This window comes from Ambystoma mexicanum, chromosome 10 (genome assembly GCF_040938575.1).
Source record: "Ambystoma mexicanum isolate Mex_15411 chromosome 10, UKY_AmexF1_1, whole genome shotgun sequence".
Lineage (NCBI taxonomy): Eukaryota > Metazoa > Chordata > Amphibia > Caudata > Ambystomatidae > Ambystoma > Ambystoma mexicanum.
In genome coordinates, this window is record NC_090932.1 from 1,454,268,046 (window position 1) to 1,454,292,772 (window position 24,727).

Below are 24,727 nucleotides of genomic sequence, written 5' to 3' on the forward strand. Positions count from 1 at the left end.
TGCCGTGGTTGAATTTAGCAACACACTGTTTCCCTTTACAGAGTCTAGAATCATTTTGTCAGAAAGTGGCTGAGGGTTAACTCGATCGCAAGTATCCACTACAGGTATGCCTAAGGTGTACTATAGGCTTGTGCAGGGGTAATAAGGAGTTTAATGGTAACGTTGGGACTAGTGCCAAAGTTGATTGAGGAACCTCCTTAATTTGAACTGTTGGCGAATGACGAGGGGTGAAGGATGTTCTAGCAGAATTTCGGGCACATATGGGCGTGATTGTTAGAGCAGAATGGAAAATATGAGAACCTGCAGTAGACGCTGCACTAAACGGTGCTGCCATTTTATTGAGTGGTTGACCAGGCATGGCAATTTTCAACGTATATGCAGCATATGCCATGCCATATGCCATGTCCACAATGGTTGCTCAAAAAGCTCTTTCTCAACAGTGATGATGGAACACTCAAGGGCTACAATAAGGGCACAACAGGAAGAAATAAGCAGCAGCAGCCTGCCGCCTCGATGCTTCGCGGCTAAGCGGGGAAGCAGTACTTAACCGTGTACTTCCATGTGTGCGCGTGCACACTGTGCGCGTGCAAGCCTGTATTATGGGAAGTCCACGTGAGCGAGGGGCGGGCCAGAGGCAGGCTGCAATGAAGGAAAAGAGACAATCAGCAAACCAGCTTCGCTACAAAAAGTAGCAATGAGTCACTGGAACAGTGAATCACTAGGAAACATCCAACTGCAGGCCCAATGGCCAAAGTCACCTTTGTAGTTGCTGCTGGAAAACCAGAGGCAGGGAGCAGCAAAGGCAGATACCGTAGCGACCCTCGCGGCGAAGCGGTACTTAACCGTGTACTTCCATGCCATTCTCCTAGTGAAAACTGGGCTAGTGTCACATTATCCATTGGCACCCACTGTTTATCGTTGAGCGGATTCAAGTGATCCACCATGACCCAGAGCGGAGCCGCTTTATTGTAGGTGTCTAGGTCTGGGAACACCCCCCCCACCCTCATCCTTTGGATAGACCAAGGTCCTGTAGACCACCCTATGCCTTTCCCCTGCCCAAAGACATTTTAGCATAGTCATATTCACTTCAGCGAAAAAGGACGGCAGGATCATTAATGGAAGACTCTGGAATAACAACAAAAAAAATGTGGGCAGCACCACCATCTTAATGGCATTTAGGCGCTCCATACAAGAGAGCCCTTATCTCGCCCACCTCTCCAGGTTGTTTCTTACGGCTGCCCACAACGGCAGGAAGTTCTTGGGGAAGAGATTACCATATTTGCGTGTCACTTTAATTCCCAGGTACCAGAAAGAGTCCTCCTGAACGAAAATGGCAATCTGCCTGCCACAGCCCCCCAACCTTGAAGACTACCAACTTCTCCAAATTAACTTTGAAGCCAGACAACTTCCCATATTGCACCAAGATTTCCAACAGGGGAGGCACCGATCACTCCGGCTCAGTAATATAAAGGAGTGCATCGTCTGCAAAGAGACTGATCTTGCACTCTTTTTGCCCCCATCCGGACCCCCTTTATTCTGCCATCCTCCCTAACCAATGCGTAATGCAATGGGGAAAGGGGGCAACCCTGTAGATTGCCCCACTGTAGTGGAAAGGCCTGCAACACACTTCCATTGACCACTAGCCTAGCCGTAGGGTTGGAGTGTAGGTCCACCATCCATCCCGTCCACCTCAGGCCCATCCCCATAGTTGCCAGGACCTCCCCCAAGAAGGGCCAACTCACCCAGTCGAAGGCCTTCTCCCCCTTTCTTCACTGCCTCAGCATTAAGAACGTGAAGTGTCTTGCGCATGTTGTCAGCCCCCTGCCTATGCATCACAAAACCCGCCTGGTCTGGATGAATCAGTCGTGGGAGGCAGGGCTCCAAATGTGACATGAGGATCCTGGAATTTTTTTTAGCGTCGACATTCAGCAGAGATATTGGTCTATACGAGTCAGAGCTGGTCGAGTCCTTCCCCGGCTTCAGGATGACAGATATCAAAGCTTGAAGAAACATCAGCGGAATCATACTCTCCCCCATGACTGAGTTAAACAACTTTGCCAGTGGTGTAGCGAGTAGGGATTGCTACTACCTATAAAGGTCCGCTGTGAACCCGTCCTCCCCTAGGGTTTTTGCAGCCTTTAGTCTCTGAATCGCCCGCAACACTTCTTCCCACGCCACATGCCCATCCAGGACCTCTAGCTCCACACACGTTAGCTTGGGTAGCCAGCGGTCCGCGAGATACCCTCTCAACTCATCCCCATGCTGCTCCACCCATCTGGTATAGAGCTTTTGATAGTACTTCGCGAACCGAGAAGAGATTTCATCCCGTGTAGTCCCCATACTCCCATCTGCACCCTGTATTCTGCCTATTCTCCTGTCCACCCTACACCCCTCACTCTATTTGCCAAAGTAGTTCCCACCTTGTCACCCCTTTCAGAGTACCTTTGCTTCATGAACCTCATTATCTTTACCACCTCCCCTATCAATGCTGTGTGGAGTTCCTGTATCTTATCCATCATCTCACCCAGGAGTGCTCCCCTATCAGCCCCCTTACGGAGGAGTTGTGACCGTAACACTTTTAGTTCACCCGGAATCCTGGCCTCATTCAGCCCTCTCTCCCTTTTCTTTCACGCGCCTTCAGCTAGGAGGAGGCCCTGGAACGTGGCCTTAGCGGCTTCAAAGACCATCATCATACATGTCTCCCCGTTGTCGTTAACCTCAAAGTATGCCTGCACCTCCTTCCTAAGAAAGTCCCAGAAGACCCTGTCCCTCAGCAAGGTGCTGTTACACCTCCAGTGGAATTGCCGCCTGGGGCTCCTTATTTTCCATTCTGCAACCACCAACTTGTGATCGGACCAGGTATTTGCCTCAACCGTAGGTGTCCCCACCTAAGCATCCCTGTCAAGCGGAGCCAGCAGCAAGTCTATCCTAGTATAGGTCTGGTGTGGGGGTGAAAAAAAACATTTAACCTATCGGTCCTGGGAAGTGTCCCCGCTACACGTCAGCCCAGTAATGGTCCTGGAGGAGGTGCTTGAAGGAGGTGTCCTCTAGGCCTGTTGTTTGGACCTTTGCCCTTAGCCAACCACCAGTCTAGCACTGGATCCGTCACCAGATTGAAATCCCCCCCCCAGTATTGTGGCCCCCTCTGTCCAGCCCTCCAACAACTCAAATACCTGGTGCAGGAACCCCAACTGTCCCACGTTAGGAGCATATAAGGTGGCCAGGGTAATTCGTGTTTCCCCGTAGAATCTCTTTACCCCTAGAAATCAGCATCCAAATCCCCTCTTGACATGTACCTGTATGAAAGTTGTCTCAAGTATGATACCCACTCCTTCCTTCTTGTGAACCCTGTGTGAAGCCCAAAAGTGTCTATCGATTTCCTTACCTCGTATAGCCGATCCGCCCCATGTTTATAGTGAGTCTCTTGCAGAAAGAGGATCGCCAAGCGCTGCTTATGAAACATATTGCTTGTGAGAGATCTCTTGTTTTGGGAGTTTAGTCCTTTCATGTTTAACGTGGCTAAGCGCACCACAGCCATAACCTTTCCTTACCATTGGTCAGTCACCCTTTACATTGCTCAAGAGGTACCCCTCATTACCCTTCCTAAGACCTGCTGCATTAAATTTCCTCCTGCCCCTCTCCTCCCCCCAGACCCACCCCCCTAACCACTAACTGAGGCGTCCAACCGTGCGCCGCTAGCATGTTGGTCACACCTGTCGAACCACCAGGAATGATGGCCCCCTACCCTTGCCACAGCGTTTGACATCCTTCCTATCACCCAAGACCCAGGTTACCCCCTACCCGCGTCCGTGACCACATCCCAACTATTATTCAGCTCTATTCCAAGTCTCCCCGGTTCCACCAACTGCCAAACCCCTGCGATCACAGGTGTCTTCCTCCCCTGGTATTTTACGGCCCCCTGCATCTGCTTCAGACGCCCCCGCGGTCCCCTTGAGTTCCCTCCTCCTGTGCCCTGCCATACCCCTGATTTACCCCCATGTTACTCAACAAACTCCCCCAAACGCGAACAATAACAACGAAAGAACAGACCCCCCAACTCCAACCCATTCACACCTTCTGTATCTCCCTCAACCCCTCCCCCAAGTGCAAGCAGACCATCCCAACCTATCCACAACACTGTATATCCCAAGCCCCTCATAAAAGAACAGATTTGCTCTGCATATCCATCCCCCAATGGTTAACTCCATCCTGGGGGACCATTTAAGGGGTATGTGAGGACCCGATATCAGAACCCGTCACTCCCTCAGAGCGATTTAACAGTGAACCAAGTGGTCTATGTCCCTCATGTCACTTCCCTTCTGGGAGAGGGGGTGTTCAGCTTCCGAAATGTCCTGGCTTCTTGCATTCTCCAACGGCCATGCTCCATCTGTGGGCCACAAATCCCTTGCCTCTCATGTGTCCCTTCCTTTCCTTCCAAAGTGACACCTTTCCCTCGGGATGCCACAAGACTCTCAGTGGCCCCCACAATATCTTCTTCCGACACCACTTGAAATCTTTCGCCATTCCATTCAAATATTAGTACAAAGGCACCATTATCGAACTCCTTTCTCTTGGCCTGTAGCCACTTCATGAGAGGGCCACGCCTTTTCTGTCGCAGGAGGGTCTGGGCCGAGAGGTCCTGAAATATTGTCACTCTGGAGTCCTCATATTTGATAGTTCCCATGCGCCTGGCCTTCTCAAGGATATCTGCTTTGTCACGGTAGTAATGTAGTTTTGACAGCACCAAGCTGGGTCCTCTGCTCCCTCCTCCCACCTGATGCACTCTATCCAAGTTCACATGCGCTCCCTCTTTCGACCCCAGGACCATCCCGATGATTTCCTGGATTTTCTTTTCAAGTCCAGCCGGGGATTCCCCTCCCTTTCTTTGAGGCCAAAGAACCAGAGGTTGTTTTGCCTCTCTCTATTTTCAATGTCGCCCATTTTGAGGCCCAACTCCATCTCTCTTCTCTCAACGTTCTGAAACCGGACCTCGATCTGTGCTTCGAGTATAGCCGTGGCGGCCTGATTCGCCTCTACCCCGTCAAGCCTTTCCTCCAGTATGACCACTTTTGCGGACAGGTCTGCCACTTTGGCTCTGATATCAGTTCTCATTCACACAGATCTCTTCCAGGATCATTTGGATATCGCTCGTGATGGTCCCTATCTCTGCAGAGCTGGGGTGGGGCCTGCGACCTCCTTCTCCCTCTCCATATCTCCACCAACACAGTTGTGGTACTGGTACTGGGAAATCTTCTCTCTTCAACTCATTGACCCAGCACACCCCTGTATCCTGACACCCCCTCACTGTCACACAGTCCTTCCACGGATGTCCTTGCAGTGCACAACTTTTCCATTTGACACAGGCCCACCACTGTCTCACTCCAGTTTCTGCTGCTCATCGGCACCCCAACCTTCCTCGTCTATCTCCACCAGTTTACCAGTCTCGGTCCCTGCACATACCACTGTCTCTCATGGACTCTCTGCGGCCTCTGCGGGCTCCCCCTCCCTACCACGGGGTTTCTTCCACTCCTCTTGCCCCTCGGTCCTCCTCATCTTCAGTTCTTCATAGCTGGGCCCGAGGTGCGGGCTACCACACCGCTAGGGCCTCCACTGGTATGCTAGCCCACTTCGGTGTGCTCTAATCAATGTGATGTGGGAGGTCTGCACTCCGGGGTGCCTTTGGGTCCAAATCCTGCCGGGCATTCAGTACAATGCTCTTCACTTCCTCCTGTAGTCACCCACAGAGGGACAATTGTGGAGGGCCTTCGCAACCCCCTCCCACTCCGCGGCTCCTTTCCTCTGCTCTGCCCCAGAGTGTCTCTTGCCTCACCTCCTCAGCAGGCCAGGCCCGCCAGTGCCAAATTGCTTGCTGATTTCTGTTGTGTACTCCAGGTGAGGTGGTGATCCAAGTGGCCCAGCCGCTTCTCCTCTGCAGGCTCCCAGTGGGACTCAGTCTCCCATGCACTCCCAGCTGGGAGCAGCCTCCCCCTCTTTTGTACCCCACAATGGGCTGCGTATATGGTGTCTAGAGGGCCACTGTCAACTGCTCTGTCCTCCTCTGACAGGCTGCATGGTGAGCGCTCACCCTTGCCGGAGTGGTGCACGCTCCTCCTCCACACCAGAGCTCCTCTGGGGGCCGCCTCTTCAGCCAACCATTGAGCCTTCCATAGCTGGGTCACCTCCCATCACGGCCCGCACTGGTGTGAACGCACAGTGCCTGCAGGGGCCTGTCAGCGGCCCGCTCCTCTGCTGACTTCACTGGGCCTCTTCCTAGTCTGCTTCTGCTGCAAGTCTGCCGGGGGCCCCCTTGCTCACCGGGATCACCGCCACCTCCTCACCTCCAGAGTCCACATGGACCCAGCACATAGTGCCTGGGGGGTCGGCGGGGGGTCGCTGTTAGTGGCCCGCTCCTCCTCCCTCAGGCCTTGCGGTGGCCGTTTACTCTTGCCGCTACTGCCGTTAACTCTTTCCGCTGCAGCGTTCTCTTCCCCCTCTTTGTTCCCAGTCTTTCCTGGGGTGCCGCCTCCTGTCACCAGCACAGGTGGTGCCTCACCTCTTCTGAAGCGTGACGACCCAGTTACAATGGGTCCCGGGCTCCCAACTCCACTAGAACTCTACAAAACACCAGGGCAGGGGACAGGGCACAGCGTTCAGGCTTCCACCTTGCCTGCGCCCCCTGGTGGCCTCTGATTCCACAATTTTTTAGGCAGATCCGTTAGTACCGCCACTTTTTGTCTGTTATTACCGGATGTTCTTCCTCTTCATCCGTTAATACTGTCAATCCGACATTTCCACTTCCGGCATGGGTTTGTGCATGCACCCGTGTATTCGTAGTACAGCAGGGATTCCTATGCATGGCCAACCGGAAACGGAAATTTATTAGATTTTTTAAATTTGGTTTTATTGAGCATTTTTCAATCAAACATTGGTACCATTCAAACATATGTTCATTAATAGAGCACAGCAATCGAACTGTCAGAATCAACACCCCCCATCCCCCACCCCAATGTCCTGGGGGCAGTTATCTGTAGGCGTCGAGGAAAGGCACCCACTCTATTTTCCTACCATGCGAAATGTCGAGTAGGAGACCAGTTATGTTTTGCATGTGATAGAGATCCCTGGCTTTTCTTGCCCAGATGTCTTCTGTAGGGAGGGCCGGTAACTTCCAGCTTATTGTGATTCAGGCCCTCGCAGCGAACAACAGGAAATGAGTCATGTGGGTAACTCTCAGTAAGCGATCGTCCTGCAGCTCTAGTCCAAAGAGGACCAGCCTCGGATCCAAGACCCTGTGGATTCCATCTATCTTCCTGATCCATCCCAAGACCTCTTTCCAATATGTTTGTGATTTTGGACAGGCCCACCACATATGCCAAAAGTCGGCCTGGTGTCCACAGCCTCTCCAGCACATGGGACTCGTTTGTGCGAACATCTTTCAAAGTCTCAGGGGGTCAAACTGCCACCTATGTAGCAATTTAAGTCTGTGGAGTTTGTATTGTGCCGAGATTGATGTCTTGTGTGCTGACTTACACATCCTGGACCAGAGGGCATCCGTCATCATAGGACCCCATCTCTTACGCAGCCGTTCGGTTTTGGGCCCTCTCACGTTGAGGAGCGCAGTGTATAGATTTGATATAAGACCTTTCGTGTGTGCTGATTCACTCAGGATTTTCTCGAATGGAGTGAGCTCCCGCACAAGTTTCTCCCTCCATTTTGCCGCTGTAAGGACTCCCTTTAGCTGGAGAAATTTCAGCACTTCCAATGGCCCTACTCGGAGACCTGTCTCCAGATCATGAATATCCCTACATCCTTGAGGCTTTATGAACTGACCCACTCTTTCGAGACCTGCCTCGTACCATCCCTGGAACCTTTGAGGATTAATGATGTAATTTTGGATCGGTGGGGCCCAAATGCAGCTCATGGGGGATGGCCACGTTGTGAGACCCTTCATCTCGACCCTGTTCCACCACAGACTCAACACCGAGCCCATGGCAAAATGCTTAATGACAGACTTCGGGAAGGTTTTCTTCGGTGCCCACAGCCATTCTCCCAACGAAACCGGTCTCATTCTGTAATTTTCTATGGCCACCCAGTGTTTTTGTTTGTCTCGTCACAAATGTGGGATTATGGCTCTGAGCTGAGCTACTCGGTAGTAAGCATACATGTCCGGAAGCCCCGTGCCACCCTCTTCCTTTGGTTGTGTCAGTGTAGAGTACGCTATCCTCTGCTTTCTGCCCTGCCATAGGAACTTGAGAATCATTTCCTTTATTTCCGTGAAGTGGGAGTCGGGAACCCTAATGGGGAGCATTTGATATAGATATGGCAACTTGGGGAGCACCACCAATTTTTATTGCGTTGAAATGTCCCAGCCATGAGATCGTAAGTTTGGCCCACCTCTCTAGGACTTTGGCTATTTCTGCAAGCAAGGGGGGCAGGTTAAGACCATACAGTCTGTCTGTGGATCTTGTGATGTTTACTCCCAGATATCGGAGGGATTGATACGCAATCGGGATACCACTCATGCTCACGGCCTCCCGGTTCTGCGGTTGCGTGGCTTTGTACAGGAAGAGGGTGGATTTATCTGCATTGACTGTTAGCCCGGCCCATTGGCCAAATTCTCGGATCATGTGCAAAATGTTTGTAATGTCCGATTCCGTGTTTGCTAGGTACAGAAGGATATTGTCTGCAAACATAGCCAGTTTGTACTCCGCCTCCCCTGTAGTTATTTTTCCAATTGGCTTCTCTCTCCTGATGTTATTGGCCAGTGGTTCAAGGATAGGACGTACAGGACCGGGGAGAGAGAGCACCCTTGCCTGGTTCCCCTGGATGCATTTATCTCCCTGGAAGTTTTGTTGTTAACCACGACCCTGCCCCTGAGGTTCCTGTATAGGGCCTGTATCCCTTGTATGAGAGTCTCCCCAAGACCCATGTTCCTCCGCACAGCCCAGACAAACTCCCACTCTACCCTGTCAAATGCTTTTTCAGAGTCCATGCTGAGGAGGGCATGGTTCCCTTGGATCCCTCCGGTGTGCTCCATTATGTCCAGGGTCTTCCTCATTGCATCCGCCCCCTGTCTGTCCTTTATGAAGCCCACCTGGTCTGGGTGCACCAGGCGCGGCATCACATCCTTCATAAGGGTGGCCAGGACTCTAGTGTATATTTTCGCATCAGCATTCATGAGTGATTTAGCTCTATACGATTTACAATTGGCGGGATCCCTTCCTGGTTTCGGGATCACTACTATGTGCACCATGAGAATGATGGGGGGCCTGGCCCGATTCTCGTATTTCATTGAACAGAGTAGCCATGTGAGCAGAGAGGGTGGTAGCAAACTGTTTGTAAAATCCCATGGTGAATCCGTCCATCCGTCCTCCCCCGGGGCGCCCCCTGGCGGCAGCCTCTTTATCGCCGCTTCCACTTCATCTGACGTGATGTTTGCTTCCTGAAGGGCTCTTTCTGCATCTTTGAGCCGCATCAGTCCCGCCGGCTCTATGTATTCTAACATCTTTCTACCAACCCTTATCCCCTGAGAGATATAGAGATCACCGTAAAACTCTGCAAATCATTCCACGATCTCTGCTAATTCCTTCACCCTCTCCCCCTCATCGGTCACTTTCTCTTCCACCCACCTGTCTGCTCTTTGGGCCCTGAGTCTAGCGGCCAGCATCCTGTCAGCCTTGTCGCCCTTCTCATAGAAAGTCTGTTTCAAGAACTTCAGCCTTCTAAGGACATTTCCCATCCCCTTGGCTTTCAAGTCCTCACGTTTCTTCCTAAGGGTAGCAAGGTGTTCCTCCTTGCATACCCCTTGGGCATGCATTCTCCCTTCTAGTTCTGCTATTTCATCCCTTAATTTATCTTCAAGTATTTTTCGCTCTCTCTTGCATCTTGTCCCCTCTCTCATGATATGACCCCTCCACACTGCCTTAACTGCTTCCCATAGTGTGTTACCATTTGCCATCCCTCCCATTATCATTAATTTGGAAGTATTACTTTATTGCTGATCGCAGTTCCTGCTCGTACACTTTGTCCCGCCATAGGGAGTCATTACACCTCCACCTGGCCTCTCTACGACTAATCCCCTCCCACTCTAAGGTGGTGATGACCATATCGTGGTCTGACCATGCTACTGGGCGTATTCTGCATTCCTGTACCCTTGATTCCCTTTCCCTGTCGATTAGTAAATAGTCGATCCTCGTATAGGTGTCGTGGACTTCTGACCTGAAGGTGTACCCCTTGTCCCAGGATTACAAGACCGCCATATATCTACCAACCCCTCGTTCTCCATTGTGGTCATAAATCTACTCGCCTCGTCCCTCAGAGAGCTTTTGCTTGTTACCCTTGTCTGCTGCCTGTCAAGGGTCGGCCCAGGTATTGAAGTCTCCCCCCACTATAACCAGATCTTCTCCCCTGCCCCTGAGGGAGGCCAGCACAACCTCATTAAATGGGCCCTGCCCTTGATTGGGCGTGTATATAGCTGTTAGCACTATGCGTGTGGACCCCCATTCCCCCTGAATTATTAGTCGTCGGCCTTCCAGTGATGGCTCGATTACAAGGTTCTCAAGCCTCTGCCGCTTACTCAGCAAGATTCCCACCCCTCCCTTCTTTCGTTCCCCGAGGCCCAGAATGACTGTCCCACCGCTCTCTCCCTGAGGGATCTTTCCTCCCCCGCCTTAATCCTGGTCTCTTGTATAAAGAGTATTCTCTGAAAGACACAGGAAACCCCACGCTTTGGATTGGAGTATTAATTAAGATTTAGATAGCGGAAAGACATCCAAAGGAAACAATTCAAAAATAAAGGTATCAAGGATTTTATTAAACCTGATACTAATTTAATATATCAAACAAATCATGATTAAATCTGCACTTGTAATAACAATTTACATAGCAGGAAACAACTTTTATTAAAAAAGACACATCTATATAATAAAAATCATCTTATTCAATCATCCAAGCATACAACCTCATCCATCCATTTAGACAAACCATTCATACTAAACACCAATCAATATACGACATAAAATCTATAAGAAAATTCATCATAATTAATTTATCTGAAAGATTTATAGAAAGAACATGAAATCAATTTGACGGGCCACAGCAGATGACATCAGTGGCCTAGGCAATTAAGATGGGTCCCAGAGTTTTCTGACCACGACCACGACCACAAGTGCAGTTCTCTTGTATAAAGAGGACATCCAACTACGCCCTTTCAAATTCCCTTACCAAAAGGGATCTTTTGGTGTGCGAGTTGAGCCCCGTCACGTTCAGCATCCCAACCCTTAACCCAAACCTCCTAAACTGAGCGTTGTTTCGCCCAGTTCCCTCTACACTGGATCCCATACTAGTGGATAAAGCTCACTGATGATCCGCTGGCGGTTATGCCTTCCTGCTCCCCCTGATTCACCTTTAGAGTTGTTATCCCGCTTGGTACCCCCCATCCCCCTCCCACAACTTTAACAGCAACTAACCCCATAAATCGAACCAAAGCCCTAACAGTGGTCTCAGGTCCTATGGTGTGAGACACCCTCGTAAAATCGAGGGCCACCCGGGTTGCAAACCCATGTCCCCGTGGGGTGTCAATTGTCTTACCCTTGGTCGTTTCCCCATCCGCTTGTGTCGATCTCAGTGTGTGCGCATGTAATATGTCCGGAGCCCATGTTTCAGTGTCTTGCCGCTCCCCCATCCCCCTACCTTCTCATGGTGGCTTCAGCAGTGAAATGGGATTCGGTTTGAAGTAGTTCCTTCCAGATTTAGCCCTTCTTTGCCTTCGTGGGGGGCCTTCTTGCTCCACCAATTGAGATGGAGGAGCCACGTGTGGGCCCGCGGGGCATCTGGGGTCCACCTGGCCCATTAGGCTATCAAAGGCTTGTTTGGCTTCCTCCGGCGTGGTGACCCTGTAGTCTTTCCCTTTATGTTCAAATGTGAGGTTGAAGGGAAAGCCCCATCTGTAACGAATTGCCTGTTCCATGAGCCACATCGTTAGGGGCCTGCAAGCCCTTCTCCTCACCTTGAGAGGTCCTGAAATATTTTGTTTTTTGATCCTTGAAATTCAATAACCTGCTTTTGCTTCGCCCTGACGAGGATCTCCGACTTCTCTTTGTATTTCAAGAACTTGACCACAATCGAGCGGGGGCCGCCTCCAAAAACTCTGCCCCCACTATGGGCCCTTTCAATCGTTACCTTCTTACCCTGCTCATCTTTGAACAGGAGGTCTACTATTTCCTGTACTTTCCTTTCAACCTGCTGCAGGGTCTCTCCATCTTTTTCTGCAAGGGCCAGGATTCACAGATTCGACCTCCTTTCCCTGTTTTCCATGTCATCCATCTTACGGGCCATTTCCTCTTCACTCAGTTCAATGTCTGTCATTCTGGCACCCAACTACATCTCCGGAAGGTCAATATTAAGCTGGTTATTTTCGAGGTTCTCCACTTTCCCTTCTATTCTGTCAACTTTTCCTCTTATTTCTGTGGTTGACGTCTGGGTGTCTAATCTGAGTGCATTTATTTCAGCCATGATCCCCACAATATCATCCTTTGTGGCTGCCACCGCCATCATGGACCTTTCGCCCCTTGCCGGCTCCCGGACCTCTTGCTCTTCTCTTCTATACTGCTGAAGTCTCTTGATAGCCCTCTCTATCTGGGAGCCCCCTTTTCTTTTCCCCACTTCCAGGGTCGTTACTACCACACCGCTGTACTCAGGGGTTCGGGGCTGCAGCGGCGGGACCAGGCGATCTCTCTTTCTGGGAACGGACCTGTCCTCCTTTTTGGATGCCTCTGTGATATGCCTACCTGCTCATGCAAGCTTCTAGGTGGCTGTGGCCTTGCTGAAGGTCAATTTCGATGCCTGTTCCGTGTCGGGCGGGTCCCTCCACTATGTCCCCTGCAATTTTCTTATGAAGCTTTCATTGTCTCTGCTCCCACTCTCTCTCAGCCAGGTTCCGGTTTGTTAAGGATTTCAATCAGGCTACACGCACAACATGGTCTTGGCCTAGTATGTAGTGCCTAACTGAGGTGCTTTTCTCCTTATTTATGTGGATTCAATTTTGGGATGATACACCACTCATATCACACGCCGTTTTCAGATACCCCGGGTCACAATGCACCATGAACCAGGCTGGTTGGTCAAATGCAATATTTATTTATTTATTTAAAATTCAAAATAAATCACACACTTTTAATATAGGGAGCATTCACCAATGGAGTGATAGTTACAAAGGAGAATGTGAGCAATGCACTGGGTTTGAATTTTTAGATGGGCATATACACAGCACAGCAGAATAGAAGCACTTTTGATTTAGGACAGATAGCACCCATGTTAGAATTTCCCCCTGCAAAGTTCCCTCAACCCACAAATAATGAATTCTGAATGGATATAAGGAATCAGCAGGTGATCAGGAATAAGAAGCTGAAAACAGAATTCAAATCCGACTCTCGCTCCCCAAATAAGAGGGAAAAACGGATTTGAAACCCTTGCAATGTTAAAAAGGACACTCGGAAATGGATGAATAAAATAATGAATGTGTGCAAAAACATTGAAACAAATACAGTTCCTCACTAAAGCAACAATGCAAAGATCCTAACAATCACAAGCAATGGATTAGCAAGAGCATACAGTTCGAAAATGAATGGAACATTTAAAACAGTTTACAATCAAAATGACACATTGGAAACTTTGCAAATATTTCCGTTTGCCGTGTAAATCTACTAAAACGGTTTCTTTGAAAAACAGATGAAATATTGTAAATCGCAATGCAGTATTTTGGTTGGGGGATAGCTATAGATCACAGGTACACTATGGAAGTGAAAGTAAGCCTCTAGCTGGTAAATTGAATGGGTTATGCAAAATCTAAGAAGGTGCACTTTGAGTAAATGAAGGCGCGAAAAAGGAAAGAAAATCAGTTGTGACAAGAATAGTTTTACTATACACTAGCGTATTCAGGCTAGGCCACCAAAGAGGGACACAGTAACCTCCAGGGTTGATTCGCGAGTTGAACCCTCTCGCTTCAGCGCCCAGCCTGGTGGAACCAGTCTGATCACTCGAAATAGGATTAATGGCTTAGGATTTCACAAGACAAAATTACTAAAGAGATGGCGCTAGCACAAGAAATCAATGGCAGGATTGCAAGAATGATTGTGACAGTTTGAACAAGGGATCAGGATAGGAATAGGGTGACTTAGAGAGTGGGATGAGAACAAAGACAAGATAGGCTATGGGTTTGGATGGGGTGGCAATTGATACTCCCAGTCCACTTTTTTAGTTTTTAGATTTTAGACAGTCAGCAGTCCTGGTCCCTACACGGCAGGGTGCCTGGCAAACAGCTGGGCAGTTCTGGGTAGCACTTCTGGACTGGCAATTCTGGTCACTGGATACCATAGGTCATCAGGGTAGCAGGATTTCAGCAGCATGCAGTGAGTGGGTTAACTAAGCACGCCCCTAAACTACTTGGATTGGACAGGGGTGCTAATCTCCGCCTTGTTCTCAACTGGTTGGATTTCCAAGGGAATGAAGTCAGATTTATGAGGTGAGTTTTACAATGTCCAAAAACTCCCACATTTACTTTACTTAAAATCCAATTTTGCCAAATACATACATTTACACCATTGCAATCTCTTGGCAAATTATATACACAGGTTACAAATTTTGTGCAGCACATATCCGTCCAATCCTCCAGTCTGTAGGACCTTGTTTCGCCCTTCTGATACATTTTGGTAATTTTTAGCATGAACGATTCGGCCTAAAATTCCATTACTTTATACACAGATGCGCATTCTACCAAGGGGTGTATGTACACAAATGTATGTTTGCAACATTGATACTTTTCTATTTATACTCAATACTTTGCCCTTTCTGTCCCCAAAGTGTCAGTGAGTTCTATCATGCCTCTAAAGAAAGCCCAAGAAAAATCATTTTTAAACTGCAACATTTTTATAATTTTTCAAAGTCTTGCTGTAGAGATAGGAGTCTTTAAAGTTTATTCCTGAAAAAGTCTTTGTGAACAAATGGAAATTCCTTTGTCCCTGGGTGGGGGTTTCTACCTTGATTGAAGTTATATTGCCACTTCACACTTCAGGCTTCCTTCCCTGGGAGCTTCATTGTCCGGGTCCCAGCAGAGACAAAAGTCTGTTCAACCCCGTAATGATCAGGGGGCTGTCAGTATCTGCTGAGAGAGAGCCCTGCTTTTGGTGCCACCCCTCCAAGCAGAAAACCTGTTTTTCAACTTGCAACTCCAGCCACCATAGTTTTAACCTTTAATTTCTGATCTTAGATCCAGAATTAAAGCAAGCTGGTTGCATAAAATAACCCATGTTAGGGGCGTGGCTTGGAGCCAAAATGGTTGGTACGGCTCCGTGAGAGCTCCCGGCTGTCGCCACGCATCCGCTGAAAATGCGTTGGTGAAGAGAGATCCGCAGCACACACGAGCGGTGTATCTGATGGCGGAATCCTCTCCGCATATTTTGCACTAGCCCCGGTCCCGCTGTGGGCTGGGGAACTGAAGCAATTCCGTGGGATCGGCGGTGAAGGGGGAAGGCGGGAGCCCGCACACAAGATGGCGGCCATCGGACCCTGGTAGTCCTTGGAACCGATGCGGCCGATCCTCGCCTCGGAGCACGGCCCCCAATACGACTGTCAGCCCCGCCCGCCCCAGCGAGAGGGAGCTGAGGGAGCGACTACATCGACGCCCGGCGGTCCGGCGCCCTGGAGGGAGAGCCGCGGTCAGGAGGCTAATGGAAAGGGACTCGATCGTGACGTCCTGGGCATGGTCCTGACTTATTTGGCACCCGGCGGCTTCCTGCTCAGCGTGGCAAGCTGCTCCGCGAGCCCCGTGGAGTACAGCAAAGCTGAGCCCAGCGAGCCAGGTGGGGAGCTGCCCTAGGGGTGAATGGTTCGGCACCTGGCGGCCTCCTGCTCAACGTGGCAAGCAGCTCTGCGAGTCCCGTGGAACACAGCAGAGAGAGCAGAGCGCAAAGCTGAGCCCAGCAGGCCGGGTGGGGAGCAGCCCTCGGGGTGACTGGTTCGGCACCCGGCGGCCTCCTGCTCGATGCGGCAAGCAGCTCCGCGAGTCCCGTGCAGCACAGCAGAGAGAGCGGAGCGCAAAGCGGAGCACAGCGAGCCAGGCGGGGAGCTGCCCTCAGGGTGACTGAGTCGGCACCCGGTGTCCCCCTGCACGACTAACACAGCGGGGGCTCCGGCTGCCTTCCCCCGGACCGAACATGGACACTGCCTGTTAGCCAGCAGCTAATAGAGGGTAGAAGCTGCGTGGAGAGTTCCGGGCCTGGGGTGACTGCGGCCTTGCTTCGATTCATTGGGGAGTGGGGGATCTGGAGAAGGTCCCCGGACATCTACCCCAAGGGAAGCAGGTAGGGCGGCACCTGCCGTAATCTCCATAACATTAGTGGAACCCCCATAAGCCCAGGAAGGGCCCAGAACAGCTTTGATCTAGGGGGGGGGGCGGATACGGTTCCCCGCCCTCCTCCTAGACTCACGGAAACACCAGAGGGGGGCCGGTACAGACCACCCCGAGCCAGCGTGATAGCAACTACGCATCTCCCCCGGCCTCACCAACGGCCCCTCGGGGGCACGATTTTACTACCAGGACTCAGCGGGTCTCCCACATCAGACGCAGAGGGAGACCAGAGTAGGGGCAGGGCTCCACCGGCCCCCACAGACCCACCCGGCCGCAGGGGGGGATCCAAACTTCCAAACTTTGAGGAGGGCCCTAAAGGGGCACTCAACCACCCCCTGACGGGGGTAGAGGGGAATCACTCAAGACTGTCCCACTGCCTCTACTAAAATACAGCGGCCACTGAGACATAATAAGGCGCAATAAGGCAGGGGAGTGCAGAAGCCCCACCCAACGCTTAGCAGCCATCAGGGCCCCAACAGCGACCACCCAGGGGTCCTACACAACACTTGAATAGCAAGAAAGGGAAAAACCCCAAGAAACCAGGTAACCGGAGGGAGGCCTGTACCTCCTAAGTCTCGAGGAACCAATCGCATCAACAAGCAAGCGAGCAACTCCAGGCCCAATCTACCGCAACCTACGCGGGACCCGCCAAACCAGGAGGAACCCTTCCCCAGGACAGCACAAGCGAGCTCCCCCCCTACAAAGATGGCGAAAGCGCTCAAAGCCACAAAACAAACAGATATCTCGGCTCTACTGGCAGCCCCGAGCACAGACAAGCCCAAAAAGGGGGACCGACCGATGGAGGAGACATCGACCGCAACCCAAACCTCTTCTGTGGATCCCGCCACCATGACACAGTCGGTGACCAAATCGGACTTGCAGGAGCTCCTGCATGCCCTCACAAAAGAATACCAAAGGGGCACAGATGAAGTCATGGGTAAGATTGCGGCACTAGACAAACGAGTGGAGGAAGTGGAGACAAGAACCGAAGAGGTGGAAGCGACCCTATGCGACCTCGGGCACGAGATCGGCGAAAGCTCGGACAGAATCACAGCTCTCGAGGCTCGATGAGAAGCAATGGAAGCAAGGCAGGAGGATGCCGAAAATCGCTCTCGCCGGAACAACATCAACTTAAGGGGAATCCCGAAGACAATCCCGGATACTGATCTTCCCCGCTATGTTGAGGACCTATTCCGATTCATCATTACCCTCCCCAATGACGCCCCACTGGAGTTGGATAGGGTGCATCGAACGAGATCCAGAACAAACACAGACACCCCACCGGATGTCCTAGCCAGAGTACACTTTTACAAGGTCAAAGAGGAAATCATGAGGGAGGCCAGGGACTCCCCTCGCGTCCTCTTCAGAGACGCCTCAATCTCCCTCTACCAGGACCTAGCAGCCGTAACACTGGCAAAAAGAAAGGCCTTACGACCCATCACGATCTGGCTCAGGGAGAAGAAAACCCCTTACCATTGGACGTTCCCCACAGCCCTCGCATTCTCTTGGGAGGGTAAACCCTGTCTGATCCGCACCTTGCAGGAGGGAGAGAGACTTTTAAACCCGGACCCGGAAGACGACAACCAAGCCCGAAATACCCCAGTGCGAACACCAAGTACAAGGGGGGCTGACTCCACCTGGACCAAAGTAGGTAGACACCGAAAACTCTGAGGCCCACCAACCAAAAACAAACTAAATGGCTAGGCCTGGGCTCATCTCCCAACATGGAATCAAAAGGGGGTCACCTAACTAAAGCACGAGAAAATAGAACAACACGATTTTATCACATCAGATCCACATCGCTTCACCAATTTACAGCTGAGGCACAGTTGCCTCCAAGAAGCAAGGATGCGTTGGCCCAGCCGGATGCCCCGTTGGCAGACGAGCTGACTTTCATGGCCCTAAAAACTCGATTGGTCAAGGTAGGGGGGAGGGGAGAGGGAGGGACTCAAAATCAGGGAATAGAAACTAAAGACTCAGCAATACACAAGGAAGTTAATGCACCGGAGGCATCACAACGAGAACAGCCCAATGAACACAAAAGTGACATCATCACAAGTAATGGAGTCCACTAAGGAACTATCCATGGTAACATGGAATGTTCAAGGGCTGAATTCACCTAGGAAATGGAAATCAGTGGAACAGAGACTGAGTCACTTAGAAGCCGACATTGTGTGCCTTCAGGAAACCCATCTACTGCAAACGGACGAAAAGAGAGTGAAGTACCGTCAAAACCCTACGAAGTTCTTTGCCTCCTCAGGCCAAAAAAAAAGGGGAGTAGCCATCTTCCTTAGCCGAGCTGTGCAGCTCACCCAAATCTCACTTAAGCGCGACCCAGCAGGGAGATATATTCTGCTCAAGGGACTCCTAATAAATCTACCGATCACAATAGCAGCAATATATGCCCCAAACTCCGGGCAGGAACGCTTTCTCAGCAACCTGCTCCCCACAATCACCGCCTTCACAGAAGGACGCCTCCTAATCGGAGGAGACTTCAATCTCACCCCAGACTCCAACACAGACAAGACACTTCCGCCCTCGAGAGAGGACTTCATTCGGGCACTGGGGATGGCGGATTTTCTGAGGTCTACGGGTACTATCGATGTCTGGAGACTGGCCCATCAGGGAGAGCGAGACTATACATTCTTCTTTCACGTTCACAAAGGTTACTCAAGAATAGACCTCCTACTCATGACTAGCGAACTCTTCCCCTGCATCGAGGACATCCAAATCGGCCATAGAGTAATATCCGATCACGCCCCAGTCATAGCCAAGCTGCTTGTGGAGGGCCTCCCAGCACCCCCTCAGAGAACCTGGAAGCTCCAGGATTACATTCTAGCGGGCATCGCATCAAGCTCCGAACTTCAGGAGGCCCTGGAGAACTACTTTTCAGAGTACGCGGACAAAGGCACCTCCGAAGCAATGGTCTGGGACGCAATGAAGCCGGTTATTAGAGGGGTGGCAATCAGCTGCTCGGCAACACAGAAAAGAAAACACCAAATTCAACTCACCAAGCTTGAGGCAGAAATGAGAGAAATAGAAGCACGATACAAAATCCACCAAAGCAGGCAAATAAGCAGAGAACTCAAAAGAGCGAAGACAAAACTGGAAATACACCTGGCAGACAAAACGGCCCGAGCACTAGCCTACACAAAACAATTTTACTACATAAATAGCAACAAGGCCAACCGTCTGTTGGTCCAGAAACTGAAAAACCTACACGCCCGAAACAAGGTGCTAGCGCTTCGAGACCAAAGAGGAATGCTTTACTGCACGGAAGCGGACAAAATGGAGATCCTCACCAAACATCACACAGGAATCATGTCAGGCCCGGCTACAAGCAAGGAAGCACAAGCCCAATATCTGCGCTCAATCCGGCGAGACCCTCGGCCCCCTCAGCTTGACTCTTTAGAACTACCAGTCTCGGCGGAGGAAGTAGCGGAAACAATTCGGCTCTTGAAAAATACAACCCCAGGCCCAGACGGCCTGACCGCCCAATTTTATAAAAAATTCTCCCATATTCTGGCCCCTCGCCTGGCCTCACTCTACAACTCCTTTCTGGAATCAGGTTCCATCACCCCATCTATGGAGGAGTCCCTAACGGTTCTGCTACTAAAGCCGGGAAGAAACCCGTAGCTCTGCTCCTCATATAGGCCTATCACATTGCTGAATAACGATGCGAAAATCTTCTCGAAAATTCTAGCAAGCAGACTGGCTAAACATCTCCCAGAGCTGATCCACCCAGATCAGACGGGATTTATTCCAGGGCGAAGTACCTTCAACAACACCAGGCGCACCCTAAATATCATTGAATCGGCAGGGAGATTGGGCGAGCAAAAGGCAGTCCTGTCCCTAGACGCAAACAAAGGGTTCGATATGTTAGACTGGGGATACATAGAGGCAACCCTCAAGTGTCTGGGCGTCGGCCCCAAGTTCCGTACATGGACCCTGGCTAACTACCAGCACCCCTCCACAGCACTAAGAATAAATGGCAACAAATCACCCAGAATTCATATCTCCAGAGGCACGAGGCTTATCTTTGCTCTGTCCATGGAACCATTCGCCAACAGAGTGCGCCAAAATTCTGCAATAAGCGGGCTATCGATCAAAGGAGAGGTATACAAGATAGCGCTATATGCTGACGATGTTCTGTTATCCCTGACCAAGCCAAAGTCATCACTGGAAGCACTCTGGATCGAACTGGCCAACTTCAGAGCAGCATCTGGATTCTTAATTAACCTCGAGAAATCCACAGCCCTGGGAATCAACATACCAAGTGGCACGATAAAATCTTTAGCTAGCAGTCACCCCATCCAATGGACTTCCTCACATTTCACCTACCTGGGAGTGAAGATCCCACAGAAAATAGAAGAAGCGTATAAGCTGAACTTCCCCCGCTACTTAAGGAGCTCCAAAAGGACCTAGTAAGATGGCAAAAGCAAGAGGTGTCCTGGCTGGGACGAATAACAGCAGTTAAAATGAACCTGGTACCAAGGTTGCTCTACTATTGCCAAGCCCTCCTAATCTCCGTCCCAAAGAAGGACCTTCTGAAGCTCCAAACAAATATCATGAAATTCATTTGGGAGAACAAGAAGCCGCGAATAGCGAGGAGGGTGATGACAAGAAGCAAGGCAGCGGGAGGCCTGGGGGCCCCGGAGATAGAAAGATACTGCCTGGCCGCCCAGCTGGCACCAGGGTTCGCCTGGAACCCATCCACCAACAGACCCCATTGGGTGAAATTAGAGGAGGACTGGTGCCAAAGCCCCCTAGAAGCGCTCCCACATATCATCAGACCGATTGACCCCCCCAGGGAGGGACCCCTAACAGCTACCAAGAATACAGTTGAGAGCTGGAGGAAAGCGGCCAGGCGATGGAACAGAGGAAACACGACCGGCCCTCTAACCCCAATCTGGGACAACCCGGACTTCACCCCCGGCATAACACCCAATAACTTCAACCTCTGGAAATCCGGAGGGCTAAAGCACGTGGGAGACTTCTACGAGGAGGGCAGCCCATTAACCTTCGAAGAATGCAAAGCAAAATTCGGGGTACCGGAAACAGAACGATTCCGCTATTCACAAATACGACACTGGTAACGACATCCCTTGTAACCACCATATCTCAGAAACCAGGTCAAAGTTAAAGTGGCTACCTGTCAAGCAAAGAATCTCCCTCAAAGCACTCGCCATTACGCACAATTGTCTGGCCAACAAGGCCCCCATCTATCTCAGCAGTCGACTATCGCGACACTCGACCTCCCGTCCTCTAAGAACTGCCCAATCCCATTGCTTAGCAATCCCTAGATTTAAGCTGCAAAAAGCAGGGGGCTCAAGCTTCCCGGTCCTAGCCTCCAAGCTCTGGAATTCTCTCCCTATTACTATCAGAGCGGAAGAGTCTTTTCACACCTTCAAAGCCAATACCAGATCCTGGCTTATCGACCTGCCTTAAGTCACACACAGCGCCTCTGTCTTATTCTCTCTGCCCTGCTGACTGTTTACCTGTATTTAATGTCCTGTTCATATCATGTAATGTCATTTCCATGTAAAGTCATGCATCTTGACTCCTGTATCTATGCACTTCTGTAACCTTCAAATTGCGCCCTGATGCCCCCGGGCCTGCGGGTTTTGCGCGTTATGAATAAAATAAATACAAATACAAATACTGGCTCTCACATGAGCCCATGAGAACTCAGGGCTGCAGAGAATTGACGGCGCTGGAACAAACGCTCACGACGACCGCCCCCCCCAGAGGGAAAACATCAGCCCTATACGGCCCGTTGGACAGAACGGATCCCGACCAAACAGAGGCATACATGAAAAAGTGGGAGAAGGACATTGGCAGACCGATCGATGGGGAGGAGTGGGGACACATCTGGACCAGAATGCAGAAGAGCTCAATATGTGTCACCAACAAGGAAGGGGCGATTAAAACCTGCTACAGATGGTACCTAACCCCAGAAATTCTGCACAAGAGCAACCCAACTATCTCCCCACTATGTTGGAGAGAGTGCACAGACACAGGCACGCTATTTCACCTACTCTGGTCCTGCCCAAGATCGATCAAATACTGGAAGGAAATACTGGACTTAATTAGGCAAATCACGGGACTAACGATCCCATGGGACCCAGGAATAGACCTGCTGGACAGCACAGGAGAGGGCCAATTCCCACTCTCCGGCAACCTGACAGGCCTGTGCACACAACTTCTCACGGCAGCGAAGATAGCAATAGCAAGATTATGGAAACACCCAGAGGGCCCAGCCGTGAGCATGTGGTGGTCCAAATGCTGGGACATCGCAGCCGCGGAGAAAATAACCGCAATCCGCCTGGGGAACAGAAACAAATTCTTCTACATCTGGACCCCCTTCCTAGATTACGCGGACCAGTACCCAGGAATGGCAAGAAGACCGCCCACCCTCCGCTGGATGGACAAATACGACTAAAATAACCCACAGGCAAGCCCCGCGACCCATAAGGAGACGGACCCCCCAATCCAACGGCCACCAAACCAGGCTGAAATACAGCAGAAGACAATACGAACTAGGTGACACTCAACCCAATCCAGTTCCAACTATCGCCTTGCTGCATAAGTCAACTGATCAGCTAAATAAACTCCCCAAAGAACTACCGCTTCTCCGAGAGACGGTCCCACGGGACTGCCCCCTCCTACCTCATTACTCGCACCTGGCCAGGTTCTGTTTATGTTTACAGGGTGGCGTAAATTGCTCACCTCATAAGAAACGGGCAATACTCCCCCGCCTAATTTTGTTCAGTTCATGTTTATGTTATGATTTCATGCTCATTTCGTATGATTATGCAATATGTAAATGAATGCATGTGAAACAGTATGTTTTTTGACAAAATCAAATAAAAAGAATGTTGGAAAAAAAAATAACCAAACCCCTTCATATTGTCAAATTCTGACAGGCTTTCATTCACCAGTGTACTGTTCCAACACAGGCATTTGTTTTTCTTTAGTTTGCAAAAGGCCATTTTTTTTAATGTGGTGCAGCTGGCCTTCCCTTTTAAATTCAAGTATTCATCTCAAGTAGATTCACACACTGTCTGCAGCTATAGTTATTCTCTTGAAGTGCTGGAGCTGGTCTGAAGCACGGATTCATTGAGACAGGCATGGCTCAGCTAGTTAGAGTATCTCTCTGAACAGCTGAGTTTTGGATACTTTTGCAAAGAAAATTTCCGTGTTTCCCGTGTGAGTAAAAGTAAAGTTCCCCCTGGTTCTGTCCTGGTTCCGTCCTGCCCGATGTGTGCTTGGCAGGACGGTGCAGCCATTTTTGTTGTTGTTGTAAAATGCAGTTTTGAGCCATGGCGCTCAAAGGAGCCAGAGCAACCCTTTTGTGGTTGTTTCTGCACAAATGCAGCTCAGTGATGTGGGTCACTATATCCCACACCTTACACTGTGCATGGCGCTTTCTGATCTGGTCCTTTATGTGTTTAAATCCCTCACAGTTTGCCATATGAGTCCTCAGTGTTTCTGACGCACTTAGAACAACCGCCCGATATACACCGCTATTCCTTTTTTTTCTGCTCCTGCGCTTTCTATAGCCCTCACTGGGGGTTCAAGAGTTTCACTTCTATGTCCTGTGGCCCTTCTTTGTGGCTCCTCTCTCTATGCATGAGAAGCCTTGCTGGTAAGGCGGTGCTGCGAGCTCCGTATCGTCCCAGTTGCACTAGCTCCTTTCCGGCGTTGTGTCTGCGCTTCGCTCACCAGCCACTCTAAAGATTGGGTCTCGCGGTTTGCGATCCCTGCATGCGGGGCAGACTCTTTTGCTACCTCTGCAGAGGTCCACTCTCGCCAGCTTACACGGCCCCTCTTCAGCAGGGCTCGGGGGTGCAGCCTCGCTGGGTTTCTCCCAGGCGGATAACAGACCCGCTTCACAGCACCAACACGGCTAAGTATTCTTGTTTGCAGACAGTCCCTTGTTTTCTCCATCCTCCGGCTCTGCTCCTTACCACATCTGAGTACACTTCAGTGCTGATGGCATCCAGGATCAGCCGTGGTCTCTGTGTCCCACGGGGGCTCCCGCAGGTGGTCTGTGTGGTGGTTTCCCCCCACTGTTGCTCTTTACGTCGGCCTTCCCCCAACCTTTCCACATCGCATTGGGTCTTCGCGGTCAGGATGGGATTTCTTTCTCCCCTGCAGGCTTATTCCGGGCAGCCCCCTCCTGGATTGTAAGGTGCGCGGGCTCCGCTTGTCCTCACTGCAGGCGACGCAGCTTTAACCAGCTCTTCATTCGGCTTCTTAGAACAGTTGACCGGCGGCTCCGGTCGCTTGATTCCACGTTTCACTGGACCGATTGGGGTCTCC